We start from the raw sequence: 25,708 nt of genomic DNA on the forward strand, positions 1-25,708 counted from the left end.
CAAGTGTCCTCTAGTTAACGTACATAGTTCAAGTGCCCGCTAGTTAACCTATATACCAAGTGCCCGGTACGTAACCTAGATAGTACAAGGGCACGCTAGTTAACCTACATAGTCCAAGTGCCAGCTAGGCAACCTAGATAGTCCAAGTGTCCGCTAAGGAACCTACATAGTCCACGTGCACGCTAGTTAACCTAGATAGTCTAAGTGCCCGCTAGTTAATCTAGATAGTCAAAGTGCCTGCTAGGTAACCTACATAGTGCAAGTGTCCACTAGTTAACCTACATATTCCAAGTGCCTGCTAGTTAACATAGATATTCCAAGTGCCCGCTAGGGAACGAACATAGTCCAAGTGCACGCTAGGTAACCTAGATAGTGCAAGTGCGCGCTAGTTAACCTAGATAGTTCAAGTACCCGCTAGGTAACCTAGATCGTCCAAGGGCCCCCTAGTTAGCCTACATAGTCAAGTGCCCGCTAGGTAACCTAGATAGTCCAAGTGCCCGTTCGGTAACCTAGATAGTCCAAGTGCCCTTTAGGGAACCTAGATAGTCCAAGGGCCCGCTAATAAACCTACATAGTCCATGGGCCCGCTAGTTAACCTACATAGTCCAAGTGCCCGCTAGGTAACCAATATAGTCCAAATTCCCGCTAGGGTCCTTAATAGTCCAAATGCCCGCTAGTTAATCTAGATAGCCCAAGTGCTCGCTAGTTAACCTAAATAGTCCAAGTCCCGCTAGTTAACCTAGATAGACCAAGTGGCCTCTAGGGAACCTATCTATTCCAAGTACCTGCTAGGAAACGTACATAGTCCAAGTGCCCGCTAGGTAAAGTACATAGTTCAAGTGCCCAATAGTTAACGTAGATAGTCCAAGTGCCCGCTAGGTACCCGAGATAGTCCAAGTGCCCGCTAGTTAACATACATAGTCCAAGTGCCTGCTAGGTAACCTAGATAGTCCAAGTGCCCACTAGTTAACCTACATAGTCCAGGTTCCCCCTAGGTAACCTAGATAGTCCAAGGGCCCGCTAGGTAACCTACATTGTCCTAGTGCCCCCTAGTTAACCTACATTCTCCAAGTGCCCGATAGGGAACCTACATAGTCCAAGTGCCCGCTAGGTAACCTACATAGTCCAAATGCGCGCTAGTTAACCTACATAGTCCAAGTGTCCGCTAGTTAACATTGATCACCCAAGTGCCCGCTAGTTAACCTAGATAGTCCAAGGGCCCGCTAGTTAACCTACGTAGTTCAAGGTCCACTAGTTAACCTAGATTGTCCAAGTGCTCGCTAGTTAACCTACATAGTACAAGGGCCCGCTAGTTGACCTAGATAGTCCAAGTGCCCACTAGGTAACCTAAGTAGTCCAAATGTCCGATAGGGATCCTACATAGTCCAAGTGCCCGTTCGTTAACCTACATAGTCCAAGTGCCCGCTAGGTAACCTAGACTTTCCAAGTGCCCGCTAGGAAACCTACATAGTCCAAGGGCCCGCTATGTAACCTAGATAGTCAAAGTGCCCGTTAGGTAACATAGATAGTCCAAGTGTACGCTAGGTAACTTACATTGTCCATGTTCCCGCTAGGTAACCTAGATACTGAAAGTGCCCGTTAGCTAACGTAGATAGTCCAAGTGCCCGCTAACCAAACTACATAGTCCAAGTGCCCGCTAGGTAACCTAGACAGTCCAAGTGCCCGCTAGGTTACCTGCATATTCCAAGTGCCCGTTCGTTAACCAAGATAGTCCAAGTGCCCGCTAGGTAATCTAGATAGTCCAAGTGCCCGCTAGTTAACCTACACAGTCCAAGGGCCCACTAGTTAACCTAGATAGTCCAAGTGTCCTCTAGTTAACGTACATAGTTCAAGTGCCCGCTAGTTAACCTATATACCAAGTGCCCGGTACGTAACCTAGATAGTACAAGGGCACGCTAGTTAACCTACATAGTCCAAGTGCCAGCTAGGCAACCTAGATAGTCCAAGTGTCCGCTAAGGAACCTACATAGTCCACGTGCACGCTAGTTAACCTAGATAGTCTAAGTGCCCGCTAGTTAATCTAGATAGTCAAAGTGCCTGCTAGGTAACCTACATAGTGCAAGTGTCCACTAGTTAACCTACATATTCCAAGTGCCCGCTAGTTAACATAGATATTCCAAGTGCCCGCTAGGGAACGAACATAGTCCAAGTGCACGCTAGGTAACCTAGATAGTGCAAGTGCGCGCTAGTTAACCTAGATAGTCCAAGGCCCGCTAGTTAACCTACGTAGTCCAAGGTCCGCTAGTTAACCTAGATAGTCCAAGTGCTCGCTAGTTAACCTACATAGTACAAGGGCCCGCTAGTTGACCTAGATAGTCCAAGTGCCCACTAGGTAATCTAAGTAGTCCAAATGTCTGATAGGGATCCTACATAGTCCAAGTGCCCGTTCGTTAACCTAGATAGTCCAAGTGCCCATTGGGTAACCTACATAGTCCAAGTGCCCGCTTGGTAACCTACATAGTCCAAGGTCCCGCTATTTAACATAGATAGTCAAAGTGCCCGTTAGGTAACATAGATAGCCCAAGTGTCCGCTAGGTAACTTACATTGTCCAAGTTTCCGCTAGGTAACCTAGATACTCAAAGTGCCCGTTAGCTAACCTAGATAGTCCAAGTGCCCGCTAACCAATCTACATAGTCCAAGTGCCCGCTAGGTAACCTAGACAGTCCAAGTGCCCGCTAGGTTACCTGCATATTCCAAGTGCCCGTTCGTTAACCTAGATAGTCCAAGTGCCCGCTAGGTAACCTAGATAGTCCAAGACCCGCTAGTTAACCTAGATTGTCCAAGTGCCCTCTAGTTAACCTACATAGTCCAAGGGCCCACTAGTTAACCTAGATAGTCCAAGTGTCCTCTAGTTAACGTACATAGTTCAAGTGCCCGCTAGTTAACCTATATACCAAGTGCCCGGTACGTAACCTAGATAGTCCAAGGGCACGCTAGTTATCCTACATAGTCCAAGTGACAGCTAGGCAACCTAAATAGTCCAAGTGCCCGCTAAGGAACCTACATAGTCCAAGTGCACGCTAGTTAACCTAGACAGTCCAAATGCCCATTCGTTAACCTAGATAGTCCAAGTGCCCGCTAGGAACCTATATACTCCAAGTGCTATCTAGGTAACCTAGATAGTCCAATGGCCCACTAGTTAACCTACATAGTCCAAGGGCTCGCTTGTTAACTTTGATAATCCAAGTGCCCGTTAGTAAACCTAGATCGTCCAAGTGCCCCCTAGTTAACCTAGATCGTCCAAGTGTCCTCTAGTTAACCTACATAGTCCAAGTGCCCGCTAGGTAACCTACATAGTGCAAGTGTCTGCTAGGTAACCTACATAGTCCAAGTGCCCGCTAGTTAACGTAGATAGTCCAAGTGCCCGCTAGGGAAGGTACATAGTCCAAGTGCCCCCTAGGTAACCTAGAGAGTGCAAGTGCCCGCTAGTTAACCTACATAGTCCAAGTGCCTGCTAGGTAACCTTGATAGTCCAAGGGCCTGCTAGTTAACCTACATAGTCCAAGTGCCCGCTAGGTAACCTGCATAGTGCAAGTGTCCGCTAGTTAACCTACATAGTCAAAGTGCCCGCTAGGTATCCTAGATAGTCCAAGTGCCTGCTAGGTAACCTACATAGTGCAAGTGTCCGCTAGTTAACCTAGATCGTCCAATTGTCCTCTAGTTAACATACATAGTCCAAGTGCACGCTAGTTAACCTAGATAGACCAAGTGCCCTCTAGGGAACCTATCTATTCCAAGTACCCGCTAGGAAACGTACATAGTCCAAGTGCCCGCTAGGTAACGTACATAGTTCAAGTGCCCAATAGGTAACGTAGATCGTCCACATGCCCGCTAGGTACCCGAGATAGTCCAAGTGCCCGCTAGTTAACCTACATAGTCCAAGTGCCTGCTAGTTAACCTAGATAGTCCAAGTGCCCACTAGTTAACCTACATAGTCCAGGTTCCCCCTAGGTAACCTAGATAGTCCAAGGGCCCGCTAGGTAACCTACATTGTCCTAGTGCCCCCTAGTTAACCTACATTCTCCAAGTGCCCGATAGGGAACCTACATAGTCAAAGTGCCCGCTATGTAACCTAATAGTCCAAATGCGCGCTAGTTAACCTACATAGTCCAAGTGTCCGCTAGTTAACATTGATCACCCAAGTGCCCGCTAGTTAACCTAGATAGTCCAAGGCCCGCTAGTTAACCTACGTAGTCCAAGGTCCGCTAGTTAACCTAGATAGTCCAAGTGCTCGCTAGTTAACCTACATAGTACAAGGGCCCGCTAGTTGACCTAGATAGTCCAAGTGCCCACTAGGTAATCTAAGTAGTCCAAATGTCCGATAGGGATCCTACATAGTCCAAGTGCCCGTTCGTTAACCTAGATAGTCCAAGTGCCCATTGGGTAACCTACATAGTCCAAGTGCCCGCTTGGTAACCTACATAGTCCAAGGGCCCGCTATGTAACCTAGATAGTCAAAGTGCCCGTTAGGTAACATAGATAGTCCAAGTGTCCGCTAGGTAACTTACATTGTCCTAGTTCCCGCTAGGTAACCTATATACTCAAAGTGCCCGTTAGCTAACCTAGATAGTCCAAGGGCCCACTAACCAATCTACATAGTCCAAGTGCCCGCTAGGTAACCTAGACAGTCCAAGTGCCCGCTAGGTAACCTAGATAGTCCAAGGGCCCGCTAGTTAACCTAGATTGTCTAAGTGCCCGCTAGTTAACCTACATAGTCCAAGGGCCCACTAGTTAACCTAGATAGTCCAAGTGTCCTCTAGTTAACGTACATAGTTCAAGTGCCCGCTAGTTAACCTATATACCAAGTTCCCGGTACTTAACCTAGATAGTCCAAGGGCACGCTAGTTATCCTACATAGTCCAAGTGCCAGCTAGGCAACCTAGATAGTCCAAGTGCCCGCTAAGGAACCTACATAGTCCAAGTGCACGCTAGTTAACCTAGACAGTCCAAGTGCCCATTCGTTAACCTAGATAGTCCAAGTGCCCGCTAGGGAACCCATATACTCCAAGTGCTATCTAGGTAACCTAGATAGTCCAAGGGCCCACTAGTTAACCTACATAGTCCAAGGGCTCGCTTGTTAACTTTGATAATCCAAGTGCCCGTTAGTAAACCTAGATCGTCCAAGGGCCCCCTAGTTAACCTAGATCGTCCAAGTGTCCTCTAGTTAACCTACATAGTCCAAGTGCCCGCTAGGTAACCTACATAGTGCAAGTGTCTGCTAGGTAACCTACATAGTCCAAGTGCCCGCTAGTTAACATAGATAGTCCAAGTGCCCGCTAGGGAAGGTATATAGTCCAAGTGCCCGCTAGGTAACCTACATAGTGCAAGTGCCCGGTAGTTAACCTACATAGTCCAAGTGCCCGCTAGGTAACCTACATAGTCCAAGTGCCCGGTAGTTAACTTACCTAGTTCAAGTGTCCGTAGGGAACATACAGAGTCCAAGTGCCCGCTAGGGAACCTACATAGTCCAAGTGCACGCTAGTTAACCTAGATAGTCCAAGTGCCCGCTAGTTAACCTAGATAGTCCAAGTGCCTGCTAGGTAACCTACATAGTGCAAGTGTCCGCTAGTTAACCTACATATTCCAAGTGCCCGCTAGTTAACCTAGATAGACCAAGTGCCCTCTAGGGAACCTATCTATTCCAAGTACCCGCTAGGAAACGTACATAGTCCAAGTGCCCGCTAGGTAACGTACATAGTTCAAGTGCCCAATAGGTAACGTAGATAGTCCACGTGCCCGCTAGGTACCTGAGATAGTCCAAGTGCCCGCTAGTTAACCTACATAGTCCAAGTGCCTGCTAGGTATCCTAGATAGTCCAAGTGCCCACTAGTTAACCTACATAGTCCAGGTTCCCCCTAGGTAACCTAGATAGTCCAAGGGCCCGCTAGGTAACCTACATTGTCCTAGTGCCCCCTAGTTAACCTACATTCTCCAAGTGCCCGATAGGGAACCTACATAATCCATGTGCCCACTAGGTGACCTACATAGTCCAAATGCGCGCTAGTTAACCTACATAGTCCAAGTGTCCGCTAGTTAACATTGATCACCCAAGTGTCCGCTAGTTAACCTAGATAGTCCAAGAGCCCGCTAGTTAACCTACGTAGTCCAAGGTCCGCTAGTTAACCTAGATAGTCCAAGTGCTCGCTAGTTAACCTACATAGTACAAGGGCCCGCTAGTTGACCTAGATAGTCCAAGTGCCCACTAGGTAACCTACATAGTCCAGGTTCCCCCTAGGTAACCTAGATAGTCCAAGGGCCCGCTAGGTAACCTACATTGTCCTAGTGCCCCCTAGTTAACCTACATTCTCCAAGTGCCCGATAGGGAACCTACATAGTCCAAGTGCCCGCTAGGTAACCTACATAGTCCAAATGCGCGCTAGTTAACCTACATAGTCCAAGTGTCCGCTAGTTAACATTGATCACCCAAGTGCCCGCTAGTTAACCTAGATAGTCCAAGGGCCCGCTAGTTAACCTACGTAGTTCAAGGTCCACTAGTTAACCTAGATTGTCCAAGTGCTCGCTAGTTAACCTACATAGTACAAGGGCCCGCTAGTTGACCTAGATAGTCCAAGTGCCCACTAGGTAACCTAAGTAGTCCAAATGTCCGATAGGGATCCTACATAGTCCAAGTGCCCGTTCGTTAACCTACATAGTCCAAGTGCCCGCTAGGTAACCTAGACTTTCCAAGTGCCCGCTAGGAAACCTACATAGTCCAAGGGCCCGCTATGTAACCTAGATAGTCAAAGTGCCCGTTAGGTAACATAGATAGTCCACGTGTACGCTAGGTAACTTACATTGTCCATGTTCCCGCTAGGTAACCTAGATACTGAAAGTGCCCGTTAGCTAACGTAGATAGTCCAAGTGCCCGCTAACCAAACTACATAGTCCAAGTGCCCGCTAGGTAACCTAGACAGTCCAAGTGCCCGCTAGGTTACCTGCATATTCCAAGTGCCCGTTCGTTAACCAAGATAGTCCAAGTGCCCGCTAGGTAACCTAGATAGTCCAAGTGCCCGCTAGTTAACCTACACAGTCCAAGGGCCCACTAGTTAACCTAGATAGTCCAAGTGTCCTCTAGTTAACGTACATAGTTCAAGTGCCGGCTAGTTAACCTATATACCAAGTGCCTGGTACGTAACCTAGATAGTACAAGGGCACGCTAGTTAACCTACATAGTCCAAGTGCCAGCTAGGCAACCTAGATAGTCCAAGTGTCCGCTAAGGAACCTACATAGTCCACGTGCACGCTAGTTAACCTAGATAGTCTAAGTGCCCGCTAGTTAATCTAGATAGTCAAAGTGCCTGCTAGGTAACCTACATAGTGCAAGTGTCCACTAGTTAACCTACATATTCCAAGTGCCCGCTAGTTAACATAGATATTCCAAGTGCCCGCTAGGGAACGAACATAGTCCAAGTGCACGCTAGGTAACCTAGATAGTGCAAGTGCGCGCTAGTTAACCTAGATAGTCCAAGGCCCGCTAGTTAACCTACGTAGTCCAAGGTCCGCTAGTTAACCTAGATAGTCCAAGTGCTCGCTAGTTAACCTACATAGTACAAGGGCCCGCTAGTTGACCTAGATAGTCCAAGTGCCCACTAGGTAATCTAAGTAGTCCAAATGTCCGATAGGGATCCTACATAGTCCAAGTGCCCGTTCGTTAACCTAGATAGTCCAAGTGCCCATTGGGTAACCTACATAGTCCAAGTGCCCGCTTGGTAACCTACATAGTCCAAGGGCCCGCTATTTAACATAGATAGTCAAAGTGCCCGTTAGGTAACATAGATAGCCCAAGTGTCCGCTAGGTAACTTACATTGTCCAAGTTTCCGCTAGGTAACCTATATACTCAAAGTGCCCGTTAGCTAACCTAGATAGTCCAAGTGCCCGCTAACCAATCTACATAGTCCAAGTGCCCGCTAGGTAACCTAGACAGTCCAAGTGCCCGCTAGGTTACCTGCATATTCCAAGTGCCCGTTCGTTAACCTAGATAGTCCAAGTGCCCGCTAGGTAACCTAGATAGTCCAAGACCCGCTAGTTAACCTAGATTGTCCAAGTGCCCTCTAGTTAACCTACATAGTCCAAGGGCCCACTAGTTAACCTAGATAGTCCAAGTGTCCTCTAGTTAACGTACATAGTTCAAGTGCCCGCTAGTTAACCTATATACCAAGTGCCCGGTACGTAACCTAGATAGTCCAAGGGCACGCTAGTTATCCTACATAGTCCAAGTGACAGCTAGGCAACCTAATTAGTCCAAGTGCCCGCTAAGGAACCTACATAGTCCAAGTGCACGCTAGTTAACCTAGACAGTCCAAATGCCCATTCGTTAACCTAGATAGTCCAAGTGCCCGCTAGGAACCTATATACTCCAAGTGCTATCTAGGTAACCTAGATAGTCCAATGGCCCACTAGTTAACCTACATAGTCCAAGGGCTCGCTTGTTAACTTTGATAATCCAAGTGCCCGTTAGTAAACCTAGATCGTCCAAGTGCCCCCTAGTTAACCTAGATCGTCCAAGTGTCCTCTAGTTAACCTACATAGTCCAAGTGCCCGCTAGGTAACCTACATAGTGCAAGTGTCTGCTAGGTAACCTACATAGTCCAAGTGCCCGCTAGTTAACGTAGATAGTCCAAGTGCCCGCTAGGGAAGGTACATAGTCCAAGTGCCCCCTAGGTAACCTAGAGAGTGCAAGTGCCCGCTAGTTAACCTACATAGTCCAAGTGCCTGCTAGGTAACCTTGATAGTCCAAGGGCCTGCTAGTTAACCTACATAGTCCAAGTGCCCGCTAGGTAACCTGCATAGTGCAAGTGTCCGCTAGTTAACCTACATAGTCAAAGTGCCAATAGGTATCCTAGATAGTCCAAGTGCCTGCTAGGTAACCTACATAGTGCAAGTGTCCGCTAGTTAACCTAGATCGTCCAATTGTCCTCTAGTTAACCTACATAGTCCAAGTGCACGCTAGTTAACCTAGATAGACCAAGTGCCCTCTAGGGAACCAATCTATTCCAAGTACCCGCTAGGAAACGTACATAGTCCAAGTGCCCGCTAGGTAACGTACATAGTTCAAGTGCCCAATAGGTAACGTAGATAGTCCACATGCCCGCTAGGTACCCGAGATAATCCAAGTGCCCGCTAGTTAACCTACATAGTCCAAGTGCCTGCTAGTTAACCTAGATAGTCCAAGTGCCCACTAGTTAACCTACATAGTCCAGGTTCCCCCTAGGTAACCTAGATAGTCCAAGGGCCCGCTAGGTAACCTACATTGTCCTAGTGCCCCCTAGTTAACCTACATTCTCCAAGTGCCCGATAGGGAACCTACATAGTCCAAGTGCCCACTAGGTGACCTACATAGTCCAAATGCGCGCTAGTTAACCTACATAGTCCAAGTGCCTTCTAGGTAACCTAGATAGTCCAAGTGCCCACTAGTTAACCTACATAGTCCAGGTTCCCCCTAGGTAACCTAGATAGTCCAAGGGCCCGCTAGGTAACCTACATTGTCCTAGTGCCCCCTAGTTAACCTACATTCTCCAAGTGCCCGATAGGGAACCTACATAGTCAAAGTGCCCGCTATGTAACCTAATAGTCCAAATGCGCGCTAGTTAACCTACATAGTCCAAGTGTCCGCTAGTTAACATTGATCACCCAAGTGCCCGCTAGTTAACATAGATAGTCCAAGGCCCGCTAGTTAACCTACGTAGTCCAAGGTCCGCTAGTTAACCTAGATAGTCCAAGTGCTCGCTAGTTAACCTACATAGTACAAGGGCCCGCTAGTTGACCTAGATAGTCCAAGTGCCCACTAGGTAATCTAAGTAGTCCAAATGTCCGATAGGGATCCTACATAGTCCAAGTGCCCGTTCGTTAACCTAGATAGTCCAAGTGCCCATTGGGTAACCTACATAGTCCAAGTGCCCGCTTGGTAACCTACATAGTCCAAGGGCCCGCTATGTAACCTAGATAGTCAAAGTGCCCGTTAGGTAACATAGATAGTCCAAGTGTCCGCTAGGTAACTTACATTGTCCTAGTTCCCGCTAGGTAACCTATATACTCAAAGTGCCCGTTAGCTAACCTAGATAGTCCAAGGGCCCACTAACCAATCTACATAGTCCAAGTGCCCGCTAGGTAACCTAGACAGTCCAAGTGCCCGCTAGGTAACCTAGATAGTCCAAGGGCCCGCTAGTTAACCTAGATTGTCTAAGTGCCCGCTAGTTAACCTACATAGTCCAAGGGCCCACTAGTTAACCTAGATAGTCCAAGTGTCCTCTAGTTAACGTACATAGTTCAAGTGCCCGCTAGTTAACCTATATACCAAGTTCCCGGTACTTAACCTAGATAGTCCAAGGGCACGCTAGTTATCCTACATAGTCCAAGTGCCAGCTAGGCAACCTAGATAGTCCAAGTGCCCGCTAAGGAACCTACATAGTCCAAGTGCACGCTAGTTAACCTAGACAGTCCAAGTGCCCATTCGTTAACCTAGATAGTCCAAGTGCCCGCTAGGGAACCCATATACTCCAAGTGCTATCTAGGTAACCTAGATAGTCCAAGGGCCCACTAGTTAACCTACATAGTCCAAGGGCTCGCTTGTTAACTTTGATAATCCAAGTGCCCGTTAGTAAACCTAGATCGTCCAAGGGCCCCCTAGTTAACCTAGATCGTCCAAGTGTCCTCTAGTTAACCTACATAGTCCAAGTGCCCGCTAGGTAACCTACATAGTGCAAGTGTCTGCTAGGTAACCTACATAGTCCAAGTGCCCGCTAGTTAACATAGATAGTCCAAGTGTCCGCTAGGGAAGGTATATAGTCCAAGTGCCCGCTAGGTAACCTACATAGTGCAAGTGCCCGGTAGTTAACCTACATAGTCCAAGTGCCCGCTAGGTAACCTACATAGTCCAAGTGCCCGCTAGGTAACTTACCTAGTTCAAGTGTCCGTAGGGAACATACAGAGTCCAAGTGCCCGCTAGGGAACCTACATAGTCCAAGTGCACGCTAGTTAACCTAGATAGTCCAAGTGCCCGCTAGTTAACCTAGATAGTCCAAGTGCTTGCTAGGTAACCTACATAGTGCAAGTGTCCGCTAGTTAACCTACATATTCCAAGTGCCCGCTAGTTAACCTAGATAGACCAAGTGCCCTCTAGGGAACCTATCTATTCCAAGTACCCGCTAGGAAACGTACATAGTCCAAGTGCCCGCTAGGTAACGTACATAGTTCAAGTGCCCAATATGTAACGTAGATAGTCCACGTGCCCGCTAGGTACCTGAGATAGTCCAAGTGCCCGCTAGTTAACCTACATAGTCCAAGTGCCTGCTAGGTATCCTAGATAGTCCAAGTGCCCACTAGTTAACCTACATAGTCCAGGTTCCCCCTAGGTAACCTAGATAGTCCAAGGGCCCGCTAGGTAACCTACATTGTCCTAGTGCCCCCTAGTTAACCTACATTCTCCAAGTGCCCGATAGGGAACCTACATAGTCCATGTGCCCACTAGGTGACCTACATAGTCCAAATGCGCGCTAGTTAACCTACATAGTCCAAGTGTCCGCTAGTTAACATTGATCACCCAAGTGTCCGCTAGTTAACCTAGATAGTCCAAGAGCCCGCTAGTTAACCTACGTAGTCCAAGGTCCGCTAGTTAACCTAGATAGTCCAAGTGCTCGCTAGTTAACCTACATAGTACAAGGGCCCGCTAGTTGACCTAGATAGTCCAAGTGCCCACTAGGTAATCTAAGTAGTCCAAATGTCCGATAGGGATCCTACATAGTCCAAGTGCCCGTTCGTTAACCTAGATAGTCCAAGTGCCCATTGGGTAACCTACATAGTCCAAGTGCCCGCTTGGTAACCTACATAGTCCAAGGGCCCGCTATGTAACCTAGATAGTCAAAGTGCCCGTTAGGTAACATAGATAGTCCAAGTGTCCGCTAGGTAACTTACATTGTCCTAGTTCCCGTTAGGTAACCTAGATACTCAAAGTGCCCGTTAGCTAACCTAGATAGTCCAAGTGCCCGCTAACCAATCTACATGGTCCAAGTGCCCGCTAGGTAACCTAGACAGTCCAAGTGCCCGCTAGGTTACCTGCATATTCCAAGTGCCCGTTCGTTAACCTAGATAGTCCAAGTGCCCGCTAGGTAACCTAGATAGTCCAAGGGCCTGCTAGTTAACAAAGATTGTCCAAGTGCCCGCTAGTTAACCTACATAGTCCAAGGGCCCACTAGTTAACCTAGATAATCCAAGTGTCCTCTAGTTAACCTACATAGTTCAAGTGCCCGCTAGTTAACCTATATACCAAGTGCCCGGTACGTAACCTAGATAGTCCAAGGGCACGCTAGTTATCCTACATAGTCCAAGTGCCAGCTAGGCAACCTAGATAGTCCAAGTGCCCGCTAAGGAACCTACATAGTCCAAGTGCACGCTAGTTATCCTAGACAGTCCAAGTGCCCATTCGTTAACCTAGATAGTCCAAGTGCCCGCTAGGGAACCTATATACTCCAAGTGCTATCTAGGTAACCTAGATAGTCCAAGGGCCCACTAGTTAACCTACATATTCCAAGGGCTCGCTTGTTAACTTTGATAATCCAAGTGCCCGTTAGTAAACCTAGATCGTACAAGTGCCGCCTAGTTAACCTAGATCGTCCAAGTGTCCTCTAGTTAACCTACATAGTCAAAGTGCCCGCTAGGTAACCTAGATAGTCCAAGTGCCTGCTAGGTAACCTACATAGTGCAAGTGTCCGCTAGTTAACCTAGATCGTCCAATTGTCCTCTAGTTAACCTACATAGTCCAAGTGCACGCTAGGTAACCTAGATAGTCCAAGTGCCCGTTCGGTAACATAGATAGTCCAAGTGCCCTTTAGGGAACCTAGATAGTCCAAGTGCCCACTAGGGAACCTACATAGTCCAATTGCCCGCTCTGGAATATACATAGTCCAAGTGCCCGTTAGTTAACCTAGATAGTCCAAGTGCCCGCTAGGTAGCCTACATAGTCCAAGTGCCCGCTAGGTAACCTATATAGTCCAAATGCCCGCTAGGGAACCTACATAGTCCAAGCGCGCGCTAGTTAACCTAGATAGTCCAAGTGCCCGCTAGTTAACCAGGATCATCAAAGTGCCCTCTAGTTAACTTACATAGTCCAACGGCCTGCTAGTTAACCTAGATAGTCCAAGTGCCCGCTAGTTAACCTACATAGTCCATGTTCCCGCTAGGTAACCTAGACAGTCCAAGTGACCACTAGGTTACCTACATAGTCCAAGTGCCCGTTCGTTAACCTACATAGTCCAAGTGCCCGCTAGGTAACGTAGATAGCCCAAGTGCCCGCTAGGGAACGTACATAGTCCCAGTGCCCATTCGTTAATCTAGAAGTCCAAGTGCCCGCTAGGTAACCTAGACAGTCCAAGTCCCCTCTACTTAACCTACATAACCTAAGTGCCCGTTAGCTAACCTAGATAGTCCAAGGGCCCGCTAGTTGACCTACATAGTCCAAGTGCCAGCTAAGTAACCTAGATAGTACAAGTGCCCGCTAGGGAACCTTGATAGTCCAAGTGCCTGTTAGCTAACCTAGATAGTCAAAGTGGCGGCTAGGTAACCTACATAGTCCAAGTGCCCGTTCGTTAACCTAGATAATCCAAATGCCCGCTAGGTAACCTAGACAGTCCAAGTGCCCGCTAGGGAACCTACATAGTCCAAGTGCCCGCTAGGTAACCTAGATAGTCCAATTGCCCGTTAGCTAACCTAGATAGTTGAAGTGTCCGCTAGTTAACCTACATAGTCCAAGTGCCCTCTAGGTAACCTAGATAGTCCAAGTGCCCGCTAGGTAACCTAGACAGTCCAAGTGCCCGTTAGGTTACCTACATAGTCCAAGTGCACGTTCGTTAACCTAGATAGACCAAGTGCCGGCTAGTTAACCTAAATCGTCCAAGTGTCCGCTCGGTAACTTACATAGTCCATGTGAATGCTAGGTAACCTAGATAGTCCAAGTGCCTTATAGCCAAACTACATAGTCCAAGTGTCCGTTCGTTAACATAGATAGTCCAAGTGCCCATTGGGTAACCTACATAGTCCAAGTGCCCGCTTGGTAACCTGGATAGTCCAAGTGCCCGCTAGTTAACCTACATAGTCCAAGTGCCTTCTAGGGAGCCTACATAGTCCACGTGACCGCTAGGGAACCTACATAGTCCAAGTGCCCGTTAGGGAAACTACATAGTCCAAGTGCCCGCTAGGTAACCTACATAGTCCAAATGCCCGCAAGGAAACCTACATAGTCTAAATGCCCGCTAGGCAACCTACATAATCCAAGTGCCCACTCTGGAACATACATAGTCCAAGTGCCCGTTAGCTAACCTAGATAGTCCAAGGGCCTGATAGTTGTCCTACAAAGTCCAAGTGCCAGCTAGGTAACTTAGATACTACAAGTGCCCGCTAGGGAACCAAGATTATCCAAGTGCCTGTTAGCTAACCTAGATAGTCCAAGTGGCGGCTAGGTAACCTACATAGTCCAAGTGCCCGTTCGTTAACCTAGATAATCCAAGTGCCCGCTAGGTAACCTAGATAGTCCAATTGCCCGTTAGCTAACCTAGATAGTCGAAGTGTCCGCTAGCTAACCTACATAGTCCAAGTGCCCTCTAAGTAACCTAGATAGTCCAAGTGCCCACTAGGTAATCTAAGTAGTCCAAATGTCCGATAGGGATCCTACATAGTCCAAGTGCCCGTTCGTTAACCTAGATAGTCCAAGTGCCCATTGGGTAACCTACATAGTCCAAGTGCCCGCTTAGTAACCTACATAGTCCAAGGGCCCGCTATGTAACCTAGATAGTCAAAGTGCCCGTTAGGTAACATAGATAGTCCAAGTGTCCGCTAGGTAACTTACATTGTCCTAGTTCCCGCTAGGTAACCTAGATACTCAAAGTGCCCGTTAGCTAACCTAGATAGTCCAAGGGCCCACTAACCAATCTAAATAGTCCAAGTGCCCGCTCTGTAACCTAGACAGTCCAAGTGCCCGCTAGGTACCCTAGATAGTCCAAGGGCCCGCTTGTTAACCTAGATTGTCTATGTGCCCGCTAGTTAACCTACATAGTCCAAGGGCCCACTAGTAAACCTAGATAGTCCAAGTGTCCTCTAGTTAACGTACATAGTTCAAGTGCCCGCTAGTTAACCTATATACCAAGTGCCCGGTACATAACCTAGATAGTCCAAGGGCACGCTAGTTATCCTACATAGTCCAAGTGCCAGCTAGGCAACCTTGATAGTCCAAGTGCCCGCTAAGGAACCTACATAGTCCAAGTGCACGCTAGTTAACCTAGACAGTCCAAGTGCCCATTCGTTAACCTAGATAGTCCAAGTGCCCGTTGGGAACCCATATACTCCAAGTGCTATCTAGGTAACCTAGATAGTCCAAGGGCCCACTAGTTAACCTACATAGTCCAAGGGCTCGCTTGTTAACTTTGATAATCCAAGTGCCCGTTAGTAAACCTAGATCGTCCAAGGGCCCCCTAGTTAACCTAGATCGTCCAAGTGTCCTCTAGTTAACCTAGATCGTCCAATTGTCCTCTAGTTAACCTACATAGTCCAAGTGCACGCTAGGTAACCTAGATAGTCCAAGTGCCCGTTCGGTAACCTAGATAGTCCAAGTGCCTGCTAGGTAACCTACATAGTGCAAGTGTCCGCTAGTTAACCTAGATCGTCCAAGTGTCCTCTAGTTAACCTACATAGTCCAAGTGCCCGCTAGGTAACCTACATAGTGCAAGTGTCTGCTAGGAAACCTACATAGTCCAAGTGCCCGCTAGTTAACGTAGATAGTCCAAGTGCCCGCTAGGGAAGGTACATAGTCCAAGTGCCCCCTAGGTAACCTAGAGAGTGCAAGTGCCCGCTAGTTAACCTACATAGTCCAAGTGCCTGCTAGGTAACCTAGATAGTCCAAGGGCCTGCTAGTTAACCTACATAGTCCAAGTGCCCGCTAGGTAACCTGCATAGTGCAAGTACCCGCTAGGAAACGTACATAGTCAAAGTGCCCGCTAGGTAACCTAGATAGTCCAAGTGCCTGCTAGGTAACCTACATAGTGCAAGTGTCCGGTAGTTAACCTAGATCGTCCAATTGTCCTCTAGTTAACCTACATAGTCCAAGTGCCCGCTTGGTAACCTGGATAGTCCAAGTGCCCGCTAGTTAACCTACATAGTCCAAGTGCCTTCTAGGGAGCCTACATAGTCCACGTGACCGCTAGGGAACCTACATAGTCCAAGTGCCCGTTAGGGAAACTACATAGTCCAAGTGCCCGCTAGGTAACCTACATAGTCCAAATGCCCGCAAGGAAACCTACATAGTCTAAATGCCCGCTAGGCAACCTACATAATCCAAGTGCCCACTCTGGAACATACATAGTCCAAGTGCCCGTTAGCTAACCTAGATAGTCCAAGGGCCCGATAGTTGTCCTACAAAGTCCAAGTGCCAGCTAGGTAACTTAGATACTACAAGTGCCCGCTAGGGAACCTAGATTATCCAAGTGCCTGTTAGCTAACCTAGATAGTCCAAGTGGCGGCTAGGTAACCTACATAGTCCAAGTGCCCGTTCGTTAACCTAGATAATCCAAGTGCCTGCTAGGTAACCTAGACAGTCCAAGTGCCCGCTATTTAACCTACATAGTCCAAGTGCCCGGTAGGTAACCAAGATAGTGAAAGTGCCCGTTGGGTAACCTAGATAGTCCAAGTGCCTGCTAGGTAACCTACATTGTCCACGTTCCCGCTAGGTAACCTAGATAGTCCAAGTGCCCGTTACCTAACCTAGATAGTCCAAGTGCCCGCTAGGCAACATACATAGTCCAAGTGCCCGTTCGTCAACCTAGAAGTCCAAGTGCCCGCTATGTAACCTAGACAGTCCTAGTGCCCATTCGTTAACCTAGATAGTCCAAGTGGCCGCTAGGGAACCTATATACTCCAAGTGCTATCTAGGTAACCTAGATAATCCAAGGGCCCACTAGTTAACCTACATAGTCCAGGGGCTCGCTTGTTAACTTTGATAATCCAAGTGCCCGTTAGTAAACTTAGATCGTCCAAGTGCCCCCTAGTTAACCTAGATCGTCCAAGTGTCCTCTAGTTAACCTACATAGTCCAAGTGCCCGCTAGGTAACCTACATAGTGCAAGTGTCTGCAATGTAACCTACATAGTCCAAGTGCCCGCTAATTAACAAAGATAGTCCAAGTGCCCGCTAGGGAAGGTACATAGTCCAAGTGCCCCCTAGGTAACCTAGAGAGTGCAAGTGCCCGCTAGTTAACCTACATAGTCCAAGTGCCTGCTAGGTAACCTAGATAGTCCAAGGGCCTGCTAGTTAACCTACATAGTCCAACTGCCCGCTAGGTAACCTGCATAGTGCAAGTGTCCGCTAGTTAACCTACATAGTCAAAGTGCCCGCTAGGTAACCTAGATAGTCCAAGTGCCCGCTAGGTAACCTAATTAGTCCAAGTGCCTGCTAGGTAACCTACATAGTGCAAGTGTCCGCTAGTTAACCTAGATCGTCCAATTGTCCTCTAGTTAACCTACATAGTCCAAGTGCACGCTAGGTAACCTAGATAGTCCAAGTGCCCGTTCGGTAACCTAGATAGTCCAAGTGCCTGCTAGGTAACCTACATAGTGCAAGTGTCCGCTAGTTAACCTAGATCGTTCAAGTGTCCTCTAGTTAACCTACATAGTCCAAGTGCCCGCTAGGTAACCTACATAGTGCAAGTGTCTGCTAGGTAACCTACATAGTCCAAGTGCCCGCTAGTTAACGTAGATAGTCCAAGTGCCCGCTAGAGAAGGTACATAGTCCACGTGCCCCCTAGGTAACCTAGAGAGTGCAAGTGCCCGCTAGTTAACCTACATAGTCCAAGTGCCTGCTAGGTAACCTAGATAGTCCAAGGGCCTGCTAGTTAACCTACATAGTCCAAGTGCCCGCTAGGTAACCTGCATAGTGCAAGTGTCCGCTAGTTAACCTATATAGTCAAAGTGCCCGCTAGGTATCCTAGATAGTCCAAGTGCCTGCTAGGTAACCTACATAGTGCAAGTGTCCGGTAGTTAACCTAGATCGTCCAATTGTCCTCTAGTTAACCTACATAGTCCAAGTGCACGCTAGGTAACCTAGATAGTCCAAGTGCCCGTTCGGTAACATAGATAGTCCAAGTGCCCTTTAGGGAACCTAGATAGTCCAAGTGCCCGCTAGGGAACCTACGTAGTCCAATTGCCCGCTCTGGAATATACATAGTCCAAGTGCCCGTTAGTTAACCTAGATAATCCAAGTGCCCGCTAGTTAACCTAGATTGTCCAAGTGCCCGCTAGGTAACCTACATAGTCCAAGTGCCCGCTAGGTAACCTATATAGTCCAAATGCCCGCTAGGGAACCTACATAGTCCAAGCGCGCGCTAGTTAACCTAGATAGTCCAAGTCCCCGCTAGTTAACCAGGATCATCAAAGTGCCCTCTAGTTAAATTACATAGTCCAAAGGCCTGCTAGTTAACCTAGATAGTCCAAGTGCCCGCTAGTTAACCTACATAGTCCAAGTTCCCGCTAGGTAACCTAGACAGTCCAAGTGACCACTAGGTTACCTACATAGTCCAAGTACCTGCTAGGTAAACTACATAATCCAAGTGCCCGTTCGTTAACCTACATAGTCCAAGTGCGCGCTAGGTAACGAAGATAGCCCAAGTGCCCGCTAGGGAACGTACATAGTCCAAGTGCCCGTAGGTAACCTAGATAGTCCAAGTGCCCGCTAGTTAACCTACATAGTCCAAGTACCTGCTAGGTAAACTACATAATCCAAGTGCCCGTTCGTTAACCTACATAGTCCAAGTGCCCGTTCGTTAACCTACATAGTCCAAGTGCCCGCTAGGTAACGTAGATAGCCCAAGTGCCCGCTAGGGAACGTACATAGTCCAAGTGCCCGTTGGCAACCTAGATAGTCCAAGTGCCCGCTAATTAACCTACATAGTCCAAGTACCTGCTAGGTAAACTACATAATCCAAGTGCCCGTTCATTAACTTACATAGTCCAAGTGCCCGTTCGTTAACCTACATATTCCAAGTGCCCGCTAGGTAACGTAGATAGCCCAAGTGCCCGCTAGGTAACGTACATAGTCCCAGTGCCCGTTCGTTAACCTAGAAGTCCAAGTGCCCGCTAGGTAACGTAGATAGCCCAAGTGCCCACTAGGTAACCTACACAGTCCAATTGCCCGGTAGGTAACCTAGACAGTCCAAGTAACGCTAGGGGACCTAAATAGTCCAAGTGCTCGCTAGGCAACCTACATAGTCCAAGTGCCCGTTAGAGAACCTACATAATCCAAGTGCCCACTAGGCAACCTACATAGTCCAAGTGCCCGTTAGTTAACCTAGATATTCAAAGTGCCTGCTAGGTAACCTAGATAGTCCAAGTGCCCGCTAGGTAACCTACAATGTCTAAGTGCCCGCTAGGTTATCTATGTAGTCCAAATGCCCGCTAGGGAACCTACATAGTCCAAGTGCCCGCTAGGTAACCTAGATAGTCCATGTGCCCTCTAGTTAACCTAGATCGTCCAAGTGCCCGCTAGATAACATACATACTCCAAGGGCCCGCTAGTTAACCTACATAGTCCAAGGTCCGCTAGTTAACCTAGATAGTCCAAGTGCTCAATAGTTAACCTACATAGTACAAGGGCCCGCTAGTTGACCTAGATAGTCCAAGGGCCAGCTAGTTAACCTAGATAGTCCAAGTGCCCGCTAGGTAACCTAAGTAGTCCAAATGTCCGATAGAGATCCTACATAGTCCAAGAGCCCGCTAGGTAACCTAGACTGCCCAAGTGCCCGCTAGGTTACCTACATAGTCCAAGTGCCCGTTCGTTAACCTAGATATTCCAAGTGCCCGCTAGGAAACCTACATACTCCCATGGCCCGCTAGGTAACCTAGATACTCCAAGTGCCCGCTAGGTTACCTACGTAGTCCAAGTGCCCGTTCGTTAACCTAGGTAGTCCAAGTGCCTGCTAGGTAACCTAGACTGTCCAAGTGCCCGCTAGGTTATCTACATAGTCCAAGTGCCCGTTCGTTAACCTAGATAGTCCAAGTGCCCGTTCGTTACCCTAGATAGTCCAAGTGCCCGATAGGAAACCTATATAATCCCAGGGCCCGCAAGGTAACCTAGACAGTCCAAGTGCCCGCTAGGTAACCTAGAGTCCAAGTGCTCGCTAGTTAACCTACATAGTCCAAGTGCCCGCTATGTAACCTAGTTAGTCAAAGTGCCCGTTAGGTAACCTAGATAGTCCAAGTGCCCGGTAGGCAACCTACATAGTCCAAGAGCCCGTTCGTTAACCTAGAAGTTCAAGTGCCCGCTAGGTAACCTAGACAGTACAAGTGCTCTCAAGTTAACCTACATAATCTAAGTGCCCGTTAGCTAACCTAGATAGTCCAAGGGCCCGCTAGTTGACCTACATAGTCCAAGTGCCAGCTAGGTAACCTAGATAGTACAAGTGCCCGCTAGGGAACCTAGATAGTCCAAGTGCTTGTTAGCTAACCTAGATAGTCCAAGTGGCGGCTAGGTAACATACATAGTCCAAGTAGCGGCTAGGTAATGTACATAGTCCAAGTGCCCGTTCGTTAACCTAGATAATCCAAGTGCCCGCTAGGTAACCTAGATAGTGCATGTGCCCGCTAGTTAACCTGCATAGTCCAAGTGCCCGCTAGGTAACCTACATAGTACAGGTGCCCGCTATGTAACCTAAATAATCCAAATGCCCGCTAGGGAAACTACATAGTCCAATGCCCGCTAGTTAACCTAGATATTCCAAGTGCCTGCTAGTAAACTTACATAATCCATGGGCCCGCTAGTTAACCTACATAGTGCAACGGCCCGCTAGTTAACCTAGATCGTGCAAGTGTCCGCTAGTTAACCTACATATTCCAAGTGCTCGCTAGTTAACCTAGATAGTCCAAGTGCCCGCTAGGGATCCTTCAAAATCCAAGTGCCTGCTAGGTAACCTAGATAGTCCAAGTGCCCACTAGTTAACCTAGATAGTCCACGTGCCCACTAGGGGACGTACATAGTCCAAGTGCCCTCTAGGTAACCTAGATAATCCAATTGCGCGCTAGGGTATGTACATAGTCCAAGTGCCTGCTAGGAAACCTAGATAGTCCAATTCCCCCTAGTTAACCTACATAGTCCACGGGCCCCCTAGGTAACCTACATAGTCCAAGGGCCCGCTAGGTAACCTAGATAGTCCAAGTGCCCGCTATGTAACCTAGATAATCCAAATGCCCGCTAGTTAACCTACATAGTCCAAGTTCCCGCTTGGTAACCTAGATAGTCCAAATGCCCGTTACCTAACCTAGATAGTTCAAGTGCCCGCTAGGCAACATACATAGTCCAAGTGCCCGTTCGTCAACCTAGAAGTCCAAGTGCTCGCTATGTAACCTAGACAGTCCAAGTGCCCATTCGTTAACCTAGATAGTCCAAGTGCCCGCTAGGGAACCTATATACTCCAAGTGCTATCTAAGTAACCTAGATAGTCCAAGGGCCCACTAGTTAACCTACATTGTCCAAGGACTCGCTTGTTAACTTTGATAATCCAAGTGCCGGTTAGTAAACCTAGATCGTCCAAGTGCCCCCTAGTTAACCTAGATTGTCCAAGTGTCCTCTAGTTAACCTACATAATCCAAGTATCCGCTAGGTAACCTACATAGTGCAAGTGTCTGCTAGGTAACCTACATAGTCCAAGTGCCTGCTAGTTAACGTAGATAGTCCAAGTGCCCGCTAGGGAAGGTACATAGTCCAAGTACCCCCTAGGTAACCTAGAGAGTGCAAGTGCCCGCTAGTTAACCTACATAGTCCAAGTGCCTGCTAGGTAACCTAGATAGTCCAAGGGCCTGCTAGTTAACCTACATAGTCCAAGTGCCCGCTAGGTAACCTGCATAGTGAAAGTGTCCGCTAGTTAACCTACATAGTCAAAGTGCCCACTAGGTAACCTAGATAGTACAAGTGCCCGCTAGGGAACCTAGATAGTCCAAGTGCTTGTTAGCTAACCTAGATAGTCCAAGTGGCGGCTAGGTAACATACATAGTCCAAGTGGCGGCTAGGTAACGTACATAGTCCAAGTGCCCGTTCGTTAACCTAGATAATCCAAGTGCCCGCTAGGTAACCTAGATAGTGCATGTGCCCGCTAGTTAACCTACATAGTCCAAGTGCCCGCTAGGTAACTTACATAGTCCAAGTGCCCGCTAGGTAACCTAAATAGTCCAAATGCCCGCTAGGGAAACTACATAGTCCAATGCCCGCTAGTTAACCTAGATAGTCCAAGTGCCTGCTAGTAAACTTACATAATCCATGGGCCCGCTAGTTAACCTACATAGTGCAACGGCCCGCTAGTTAACCTAGATCGTGCAAGTGTCCGCTCGTTAACCTACATATACCAAGTGCTCGCTAGTTAACCTAGATAGTCCAAGTGCCCGCTAGGGATCCTTCAAAATCCAAGTGCCTGCTTGGTAACCTAGATAGTCCAAGTGTCCACTAGTTAACCTAGATAGTCCACGTGCCCACTAGGGGACGTACATAGTCCAAGTGCCCTCTAGGTAACCTAGATAATCCAAGTGCGCGCTAGGGTATGTACATAGTCCAAGTGCCTGCTAGGAAACCTAGATAGTCCAATTCCCCCTAGTTAACCTACATAGTCCACGGGCCCCCTAGGTAACCTACATAGTCCAAGGGCCCGCTAGGTAACCTAGATAGTCCAAGTGCCCGCTAGGTAACCTAGATAGTCCAAATGCCCGCTAGTTAACCTACATAGTGCAAGTTCCCGCTTGGTAACCTAGATAGTCCAAATGCCCATTACCTAACCTAGATAGTCCAAGTGCTCGCTAGGCAACATACATAGTCCAAGTGCCCGTTCGTCAACCTAGAAGTCCAAGTGCCCCCTATGTAACCTAGACAGTCCAAGTGCCCATTCGTTAACCTAGATAGTCCAAGTGCCCGCTAGGGAACCTATATACTCCAAGTGCTATCTAAGTAACCTAGATAGTCCAAGGGCCCACTAGTTAACCTACATTGTCCAAGGACTCGCTTGTTAACTTTGATAATCCAAGTGCCCGTTAGTAAACCTAGATCGTCCAAGTGCCCCCTAGTTAACCTAGATTGTCCAAGTGTCCTCTAGTTAACCTACATAATCCAAGTGCCCGCTAGGTAACCTACATAGTGCAAGTGTCTGCTAGGTAACCTACATAGTCCAAGTGCCTGCTAGTTAACGTAGATAGTCCAAGTGCCCGCTAGGGAAGGTACATAGTCCAAGTACCCCCTAGGTAACCTAGAGAGTGCAAGTGCCCGCTAGTTAACCTACATAGTCCAAGTGCCTGCTAGGTAACCTAGATAGTCCAAGGGCCTGCTAGTTAACCTACATAGCCCAAGTGCCCGCTAGGTAACCTGCATAGTGAAAGTGTCCGCTAGTTAACCTACGTAGTCAAAGTGCCCGCTAGGTAACCTAGATAGTACAAGTGCCCGCTAGGGAACCTAGATAGTCCAAGTGCTTGTTAGCTAACCTAGATAGTCCAAGTGGCGGCTAGGTAACATACATAGTCCAAGTGGCGGCTAGGTAACGTACATAGTCCAAGTGCCCGTTCGTTAACCTAGATAATCCAAGTGCCCGCTAGGTAACCTAGATAGTGCATGTGCCCGCTAGTTAACCTACATAGTCCAAGTGCCCGCTAGGTAACTTACATAGTCCAAGTGCCCGCTAGGTAACCTAAATAGTCCAAATGCCCGCTAGGGAAACTACATAGTCCAATGCCCGCTAGTTAACCTAGATAGTCCAAGTGCCTGCTAGTAAACTTACATAATCCATGGGCCCGCTAGTTAACCTACATAGTGCAACGGCCCGCTAGTTAACCTAGATCGTGCAAGTGTCCGCTAGTTAACCTACATATACCAAGTGCTCGCTAGTTAACCTAGATAGTCCAAGTGCCCGCTAGGGATCCTTCAAAATCCAAGTGCCTGCTTGGTAACCTAGATAGTCCAAGTGTCCACTAGTTAACCTAGATAGTCCACGTGCCCACTAGGGGACGTACATAGTCCAAGTGCCCTCTAGGTAACCTAGATAATCCAAGTGCGCGCTAGGGTATGTACATAGTCCAAGTGCCTGCTAGGAAACCTAGATAGTCCAATTCCCCCTAGTTAACCTACATAGTCCACGGGCCCCCTAGGTAACCTACATAGTCCAAGGGCCCGCTAGGTAACCTAGATAGTCCAAGTGCCCGCTAGGTAACCTAGATAGTCCAAATGCCCGCTAGTTAACCTACATAGTCCAAGTTCCCGCTTGGTAACCTAGATAGTCCAAATGCCCATTACCTAACCTAGATAGTCCAAGTGCCCGCTAGGCAACATACATAGTCCAAGTGCCCGTTCGTCAACCTAGAAGTCCAAGTGCCCGCTATGTAACCTAGACAGTCCAAGTGCCCATTCGTTAACCTAGATAGTCCAAGTGCCCGCTAGGGAACCTATATACTCCAAGTGCTATCTAGGTAACCTAGATAGTCCAAGGGCCCACTAGTTAACCTACATAGTCCAAGGACACGCTTGTTAACTTTGATAATCCAAGTGCCCATTAGTAAACCTAGATCGTCCAAGTGTCCCCTAATTAACCTAGATTGTCCAAGTGTCCTCTAGTTAACCTACATAATCCAAGTGCCCGCTAGGTAACCTACATAGTGCAAGTGTCTGCTAGGTAACCTACATAGTCCAAGTGCCTGCTAGTTAACGTAGATAGTCCAAGTGCCCGCTAGGGAAGGTACATAGTCCAAGTACCCCCTAGGTAACCTAGAGAGTGCAAGTGCCCGCTAGTTAACCTACATAGTCCAAGTGCCTGCTAGGTAACCTAGATAGTCCAAGGGCCTGCTAGTTAACCTACATAGTCCAAGTGCCCGCTAGGTAACCTGCATAGTGCAAGTGTCCGCTAGTTAACCTACATAGTCAAAGTGCCCGCTAGGTAACCTAGATATTCCAAGTGCCTGCTAGGTAACCACATAGTGCAAGTGTCCGCCAGTTAACCTAGATCGTCCAATTGTCCTCTAGTTAACCTACATAGTCCAATTGCCCGCTAGGTAACCTAGATAGTCCATGTGCCCGTTCGGTAACCTAGATAGTCCAAGTGCCCTTTAGGGAACCTAGATAGTCCAAATGCCCGCTAAGGAACCTACATAGTCCAATTGCCCGCTCTGGAATATACATAGTCCAAGTGCCCGTTAGTTAACCTAGATAATCCAAGTGCCCGCTAGTTAACCTAGATAGTCCAAGTGCCGGCTAGGTAACCTACGTAGTCCAAGTGCCCGCTAGGTAAACTATATAGTCCAATTGCCCGCTAGGGAACCTACATAGTCCAAGCGCACGCTAGTTAACCTAGATAGTCCAAGTGCCCTCTAGTTAACTTACATAGTCCAAAGGCCTGCTAGTTAATCTAGATAGTCCAAGTGTCCGCTAGTTAACCTACTTAGTCCAAGTACCCGCTAGGTAACCTAGACAGTCCAAGTGACCACTAGGTTACCTACACAGTCCAAGTGCCCGTTCGTTAACCTACATAGTCCAAGTGCCCGCTAGGTAACGTACAAAGTCCAAGTGCCCATAGGTAACCTAGATAGTCCAAGTGCCCGCTAGTTAACCTACATAGTCCAAGTAACTGCTAGGTAAACTACATAATCCAAGTGCCCGTTCATTAACCTACATAGTCCAATTGACCGCTAGTTAACC

This window comes from Tenrec ecaudatus, chromosome 1, assembly GCF_050624435.1.
Source record: "Tenrec ecaudatus isolate mTenEca1 chromosome 1, mTenEca1.hap1, whole genome shotgun sequence".
NCBI lineage: Eukaryota > Metazoa > Chordata > Mammalia > Afrosoricida > Tenrecidae > Tenrec > Tenrec ecaudatus.